Consider the following 8,663-nt stretch of genomic DNA (forward strand, 5'->3'; position numbering starts at 1 on the left):
GAAATAGCCTGCAGTGGCGTGGCCGGCACAAGGGCTGCCATGAAAGCCACTGTCCGTGAGGCACATCTCTGTGCCAGGCCCTGGGCTGTGTGTGTCACGTGCCTCACCTCACTAAATGCCCACAGCAACTTTCTGGACCATCCTCAGTTTACAGAAGAGGAAACCAAGGCTCTGTGCAGAGCCAGGGTGTGGAGTCAGGGGCAGAGAGACAGCATGGATCACAGCCAGCACTCTTCGTGACTCGATTTAGATTTGCTCAAGGTTCCTAGTGAGCCGACGCTGCACCAGGACCTTTGCTGGATCATTTGTGCCTGGTGCTGTGTCCTAGGCTGAATCTTTCTAGATTAAGCATTAATAATATTTGTCTTATGCAAATGTGCTTGTGTTGGGTGAGATGTGAATAATTTACGTGGCTGTGAAGGTGTCACACCATAGATGTTGGGGACAGAACGCTGCTCATCTCCTTGCAGAGTCACTATGGACAAGCAGCCCCAACATGTTCCGAACTGAGAAATGGCTGCCTTGGCCTCCCTGCCACCTGCTGCCAAGGAACAAAGATGAATGGGAGGCAGGGGGACAGGCAGAGGCAGAAGGAGTGGGCCCTGGGGCTTGAGTGGCACACAGGCAGAAGCAGTACCTCCACCCTGCGGTGCACTGCCCCATCCCCACCCCCTCTCCAGGAAGGCTGGACCTCTTCTGCCCAGTCCTCCAGGAAGCTCCCGGACTCCAGCTTGCAGTGATGGCTCTCTGCCTCTCCACCTCTCTACATCTCTGTCTCTATCACTATTTGTCTCTATCTCTTTCTATCTCTGTCTTTGTCTGTTTTTCTCTATGTCTCTCTATTTCTGTTTCTGTTTTTTTCCTGCCTGTAACTGTCTCCATCTCTTTGTGCATGTCTCTGTCTGTCTGTCTCTCTGTCTGTCTGTCTCTCTGTGGCCCTTGACCATTCTGTTCACCTCACACCACTTTGGAGACTGTGGCCCTCACAGGTGGCCAGATTCATCATTATTGGCTCAGGTCTAATGGAGCCTCCTTCCACTGGATGTGTCCCCCCAAAAGTGTAGGTTTTCCTGAAAGCATAGCCGGAGACAAGGCCTTGGGAGGTGGAGCTGGGAAGTCGGAACAAGGTAGCAGGCCAGTAGGAAAGGGAAGAAAGAACATTCAACCAAAAGTGAATTCTGGTGGGCAATGGGGCTCAACCTTGTAGTACAAGTGTCCCTGAGAACACATGTGCCCTGTGCCTGGGACTCACCCTCTGTGAAGGATGGGGCCTGCACATACCTGCCTCCTGGGGTTGGAAACTTTGCTGTACTCTGGGTTTCCCTGGGAGCAGCTTAGGGAGCACCACAAATTTGGGGAAAGGCTGAAGGCAAAAAAGTCCAGAAACTCAGGAGAGCTGCTCCCCAGATGCAGCTTGAAATCTGAGCTGGGCTCAAGCAGGGCCAACACCTGATACAACTCACTGTTGCCTGCAGAACAACATCCACACCATCAGTGTTGCATTCAAGGCCCCACAACATGGGCCAGTTGACCCCTAGTTGTTACTGCTCCCTGGTTGCAGCCAAGGTGGCCTGATCCCTTGGTCCTCATAGCTCTCGTGCTCAACCATCTCACAGCCTTGGCTTCACCATTTCCTCATGCTGGGATGTCCCATCCTCCATTGCCCTCTCTCTGCATCCATCTAATGCCTGTACATCTTTTAAACCGCACCTCTACCAAGAAAGCTTTGGGAGCCTCTCTAACCCAGTGTGAACTCTTGGCCCTGCCCTCAGGGTCTAAACTGCCAATTTGTCATGTATTAAATGTATCTTCTACATTTCTTGTTCACTTGCTTTTTTTCAATTAAATTCCTTCAATATTACCTACCTTCAATTTACCAGACATGATGCCAGGGAGAGGGGCATGGAGATAGGCATCTGCCCCCCAGGAGCTGACAGTACACTGGGCATCTAAGTGCAGGTAGAGCCTGAGTTCTTTATTGCAAGAATTGTCTTGTTATCCTGTGGTGTCTAGAACTCAGCACGGTGCTGGCCCACTGGATGTGCTGCTGTTTCACTCTGAGTGTGTAGCTTCTCCCTTTTCCCATTTAGTCTAAATTCCTCAAATGAAATGGCACTTTGCCAAACCTTGCCTCAGTCCTATGGTCTTAGGGATTGTTGGAGTTTCCAGGTCCTACTATGAAAATCCTCTAGCAGCCTGGGCACCTGAGTGGTTGCCATTGGCCCTCTCGTAGAGACTGCAATGGAGACGGACAGGTGACCCACCAGCGGGACAGGTGATAATTCAGCACCAGGCAGCTCCATCAAACCCTGCCTGAGGGGTAACTGCATTCTCCGGGCTGTCGGCAAACCCTTCCTTCCTCTGGCTGCTGAGAACCCTCCCATGCTGGCTCCTTTGGAGTCCTGGCACTGCACAGGCCCTCTGGGAGGCTGCAAGGATGCTGAGCCTCATTCCATCATCAACATCATTGTCCCCTGGTCAGATGTCCTAAGACAAGTGCTTACTTAGCAACTACAGGGAGTGTGTGCTGAATCCAGAGGAAACCTGGTAGTTTTGTCTTTCTGCCAATCCTCAGTGCAAGCTAAGATGAACTTTAAAGGAGCCTGATCAACTAAAGGCTCTGGCTAATGAGCTGGGAGAATCTGATTTTTTAAAGTTTTAAATTGTCAAATACATTCTATCTTAAAGTATATGCAATGTATTTAAAGTTTAAAGTCATAAAATGAGGAGCCATATACCGCCCCATCCAGTTTAAGAAATAGAACATCACCCTCTGTGTCCCTCCCCAGCTGCATTCTCTTCCCCACTCCACGCTGAGGTAATAGTTACCCTGAAGTTTGTGTTTACTATTCCTTACTTTTCTTTATAGCTTTATCACATTACATGCATTCCTAAGTAGAATTTAGTTATGCCCATTTTTAAAATTAAAATGTTCCTACTGTATATGTGTTTTGTAACTTATTGGTTTTGTTCCATATTTTTTAAAAATTTGCGCACACTGATGAATATGGTTGTAGTTCATTTATTTCCACTGTTACATAGTATTCCACAACATACATTTAAGTATGCATTTATCCAGTTTGCTGTCAATGGAGATTTGAGTTGTTCTCATTTTTTTGTTTTTGAAAGCCATGCTGCCAAGAACCCATTTGTACATGGCTTCTGGGGTACATATGCAAGTGCTCTTCTTAGGGCAGTGGTTCTCAACACCAGTACCCCCTTTTATGACAAATATTTTGTGATGTTCTTTTTACTATCTTGAAATGAATTTCTTAGATCCTGTACTATAGTGTACCTACCTTTGAACTTCAGGAAATCAACCTAATGCTCTAGCTGTAATATAAAAGAGAAATAAAACAAAGCAATTAATAATAAAAGATGGCTGTACCAAAATGTAAATTTAGGGGAACAATTACACCAGGAGCCAGAATAATGATGTCATATTCTTGTACCTGTATGTAGAATCACCATGATTTTTCCAGCTACAAGTGCAAACAGACAGAGGTGCTTTGAATTGGTGACCCAAATACCATGTGCAAGGTTCCCAATAGAGAGATGATTTTTCTGAACTGTTGACCAATTCTTGGCAAAGTTGCAAGCAGTAACAACATAAAACAAGCTCTTCCTTCAATTTAGAAGGTAGTTGCATTCCTAGAAAATTCAATATGTTAAAAGCCATGAAAACAACTAGTTTTATACATATATATATGTAAAACAAAGTTAGAGTTAGATTTCAGGATCAGATAAGTACGAACAGATGCTCATCTGCATTAATTATGTGGTCACATGGGATGCAGGTTGCTTCATCTGTGTGTGGGACTATCCTAGGAATTGTACGACACCTAGCATTCCTTGCCCTACCTACTAAATGCCAGTAGAGTCCCTCACTCTTTGTGACATCCACAGGTTTCCAAAACTCCCCCTAGGGTGTGGCAATGACCCTGTTGGGAACCACTTTTCTAGGTTGTTTATTTAAGAGTGAGAGTGTAAAAGAGTGAGAGTGAGAAAGTAAATACATATTTAACTTAGGGAATCACAAATCATTTTCCAGGATGGTTAAATCAATACACTGTTCTGGTATCAGTGCATGAGAATTTCTGTTGTTTTGTTTCCTTACCTACACTTGAAGTTGCCAGACTTCTACCGTTTTGCCTGTCTGATGGGCGCAAAATTATTTTTCATTGTAGTTCTTAGCTTCTCACGTGGTTAAGCACTGTTTATATGTTTATGGACCATTCATGTTTTTTCTTCTATGAAATTGACCTTTCATGTCATATGCCCCTGTTTTCTTATTTATTTGTAAGGGGTTTTTATTTGTATTGGATACTAATTACGTGTATGCAAATATATTCTCCCAGCTGGTGGCTTTGTGTTTTTACTTGTTTCATGGTATCTTTTGATGAGATATTTGTAATTTTAATTTCATACATAAACATATATGAAGTTATCTAGTCTTATAACGTTCTCTTGGGAAGGGATCATCCAGTGGGCTCAGAAAGATCCCTATTTGTCTGTGTTTCTCTGTCTTAGTGAAATCTATCACTCCTCTCCTCCACCTCCCCCACACATATGCACTTTGCAGTTTTTACATCTATGAGGCAGATTTCCTTGACATCCTTAAAATAGCTATTGACATGGTGGGATCCTGCTCTGTCTATTGGCCTCAGTGTTGATTTAACAGCTGGCCCTTGATGAATATGGAATAGAAGTGCTTAAAAGCAGAGCTGCTTCTGACTCCAGATGCCCTGTGGGGAAGCAGGGGTCTTTTTGGGAATTCCAGAGTTTACTGATCCCTCAGAATCATCCATCCAGTCTGACATAGGTTCTGAAGGAGGCTATTAGGCTGTAACGTCACGGTCTCCAGATATGTAACAGGGAAAGTTAATAAACTGAGAAAGGCCTTTGCATCTTGGCCTCACCTTCCAGCCCCAGCCTTCCCATCTCTGCAGTGAAGTTACCCCCGAGAGAGCTGGGTAGATGGATGAGTTGGTGTAAAGCAAAAGTCTGTTGAAGTTGGTGTGAAGGCAGGTCCCACCTGTTTTTCCCTCTAAAGTTTTATCTCCTGGTGGGTAAAAATGTAAAGAAAGTTGGCCAGTTACAATGATACAGAACTACAGGGAGACACTGCTTCCTGTGTAAGCAGTCAGTTTTAGTCTCTTCCAGAGGTACTGGAATACTTTACAAGGTGACTTTTCCCAACCTTGGCCACCCAAAGGCCCATCTTACCTCTGGAGTTGAGGGCTGGGGCCCACCAGAGCTGGCTGCAGTATGTGTCAGCATCAGATCTCTCTGACCCCCGACTCTAGGTGAGGGTCTGACCAAGCCTTTAGATCAGAGATAATTAGATGGGTTTGTGCTTAATGCATTTTCCAGTCAACGCAACAACTTGAGGGCTAATTTGTGGAAATTGAATATGGTGACAAAATGCTGCATTAAAGCCCTGCTTATCCTTATAGATTAAAGTTAGTGTTGGGGGTGGATTTGCAGCTGGCTTGAGGAGCCCACAAGATAATAAAGTGGAAGAATTCTCTTTCCTCTTTCCTTGTGCACTGAGAATGTTCATGAAGGTAGGAGGAGGGCTGGGGAACTGAAGGCTCTTCCCAGGGAGGAGGTAATAGCATTCCCTCCTGTATATGCCAAGGCATTGCCTCTTCCTTTCTGTTCCAGTGACAGGACACAGACTCTTTGGTCTCCTAACGCCTGCCCCCTCCAATCCCACCACTCAATAATGAGATCTGAGAATATATCTTAACGTCAGAGCTGAATTCCAGTTTCCAAGTGAGCCAGTTCTCTAAAGCAGGGCCCCTTCCTAGTGGGCCTGACCCAAATGGCCAATGGTTTCCACACTCCTACATTTATTTCTGAGCAGAAAAGACCCTTAAATCTGAGCACCTGTCCTTGGGCTCTGATGCTAGAAGGATGGTCCCGCAGATCTGTGTTACTGTTCTCTAAAAGGCTTTAAAATACAAGCTGACAGAAACCGACCCACCCAACCCATCCCCTCAAAAAGCCCCACAGAAAACTTGAAAGCCCTTTGCAAAGCTGCTCATCAGAGAACAGGTGGAGGGGAGAAATGCTTGTTTTATTGCATTTTGTTTCTGCGGGCCAGGGAGATTGTCAAAGAAGAAAGCCTGAGCGTCTTTGTGGTTAGAATGAAAGACAGCATCTGGCAGAGGAAATGCTCCCTGATAAGACATGGGTGCAAATGCTTCCTTACAATTCTAATCAAGGAGTGTTCTCGTTAGCATTCAAGATGGCTGGGATGATAAATTATATGAATAATTTTGGTTCTTTGTCAGGACTTGGATGATATCTTCCTGCAACACATCTGTAGCTGTGCATATTTAATTACTAGCTAAAGAAAAAACAGGAGGCGTGCAGCACGGACACATCCTTATGCTGCAGAATGACACTTGCATTTGATGGGGCATACGTTAGAGAAACAAATGAGATAGCAAACTCCTCAGCCAGGGCCCTTCTGGGAGCCTTGGGTGAGCAGAGGACCAGGTCTGTCACTTTTAACCTGGAAACAAGAAGCAGGCTTCGATCTGAGCAGGGTTAATTTGTGGGGCTGGGGCTGGGTCACTACAGCTGCCACAGTTTCTTACCAGGCTCCCTGCAGACCAATTTTGCATTCCCAAATTCAGACAAATAATACATGATGACTATGACAAGTTTGAACGTTTAAGTATGCCAAGCATTATGTGAGTACTTCATAAACGTCACTGGTATGACCAGCTTTATCAACTTCAGGGACAGTACGTGGAAAAACAATTTAGCTAAAACTCTACATGTTCTCTTTGGTGTAAGGAAGAGAGTCATTGTTATTTGATAATTTATCACTTGAAAAGCCATAATATGACAATACTCTGGCCCTTATAAAATTAGTCACCACTGAATATCCCCCTTAATTTAACACTGGTCTGTCTCTATTCTATTTTGTCATTGCTTTTCTCCACTAACTTTCCTGCTCCTTGCTGGCTGTTGTAAACCTCTGATTAAAAAATGCAAATGGTTCAAGGTAAAATTACAGATCTTGGGACTGGAGGAAAATTTGGTGAAGTTAATGAAAGGGATGTGGAAAAACTGTTCAAATCCCATGCAGCCTCCATGACAACTGAGGATCTGGCTGAAGTATACTAGGTAATGATGGAAGGGAACACTAACAGGAAGATAATACTTAAAGAAATAATTTGAAAACTAAAGAATAAAGAGAGGCCCCTGGGAAAAGTAAATGAAGCTTTTTGCGACAGTCATCTTCTTAAAACAGTGCTTAGAAAATAAAACATGAAACGATGATGTATTTTACCATCATACTTATTAAACACAGCTTCTGGTTGAGGGATGGCATCTGGAGGAGCTTTCAGCATTAGCCATGAACTGTACTGAAAATAGCTCCCTCATTCATGCCTCCTCTCCTTCACATAATTTAACTTCAAGATCCTGTTACCCTGAACACTGAGCCTTGGATGGGCTCATCTGGACCTCCCAACCAGGTTTGAACCTTGGAGAATGGGATGGACAAGTGTAGCATGTGACTCGCTTTGGCCAGCGAAATGAGTGGAAATGACACATGTCACTTCCAGGAAGAAACTTTATGAGCCCCTGTGTGAGTTGCAGCACTGCTTTTCCCACCTTGTAATGCCCATGGGAGCACATATCAAGATGAAATCAACAAAGATGTCTTTCTCCAAGGTGCTATATTCTGTGCATCTATTCTGGTATATACTGATTGCTTCTATCAGATATTTTAGCTCTGTTATGGCTCTCCCCACCTATACAGCTCCCTCTCTGTAATGCTTGAAAATAGTTCTAATATGGGTCAGTACGGATTGACATGGAAACCTTTCTAAGAAATACTTTGTGGAAACTCAAGTTGCAGAACTGAATGTGGAGTATAAATCTATTTCTGGAAAAAAAACATGATTTAAGTAAAATTTGATTTAAGTACCGATCCCATGAACAGTAGGTCCCATGGAGTCTTGGGGGAAAGTTGACCTGCATTTTTCCTACTTATTTCTATGTGTTCTGGGTTCTGGCTGGATTACTGAGCTTGCTTTCTGGGACTTGTATTTTCCCAACCCGTCACCCTCCTCGAATGGAAATCAGTCATTTCCCTTGTTCCCCACACCTGCCAGTGCGAGGCAGAGGCTGGCATGGCCTTCAGAGGGGTAGTTGCTGCCTGTGGTCTGAAGAGGTGGTGAGGACCCTGCTCCGGGTGGGGATGCCTCAGCTGCAAAGACAAGCATGGGTAGCGAGGGGCTGAGTTAAGTAGGCAGGTCGAAGCTCTGTGTAAGCAGGGACTGGGAGATGAGGAGTATGGGCATGGTAAGAAACAGTTCCTGGTTTGGAGAATGTTTTCTGAGACTAGTGGGAAACAGGCTGCTAGGACACAGAGCTCAGGTCTTGCCCTGTCCTCAGATGCCTGGATCACCAGATTGCATTTTGTCAGTACCACCGAAAAGGCACTGACAGCCTCTGAGCAGATGGCGTGGAACCAGACCTGAGCCCTGCTGAGATCAGGCTCTCTAAGATGGTGCAGGAAAGGAATACTGGTCAAAAATCCATTTCCATGGCCTGGTGGGAGTAAGCAAGGCCTGAACTATGGGAGCAGAAATGAGGGCAGAAGTGGGGGTGCATGCACAAAAGCCTATTGCAAGTTC

Source organism: Phocoena phocoena, chromosome 20, assembly GCF_963924675.1.
Source record: "Phocoena phocoena chromosome 20, mPhoPho1.1, whole genome shotgun sequence".
Lineage (NCBI taxonomy): Eukaryota > Metazoa > Chordata > Mammalia > Artiodactyla > Phocoenidae > Phocoena > Phocoena phocoena.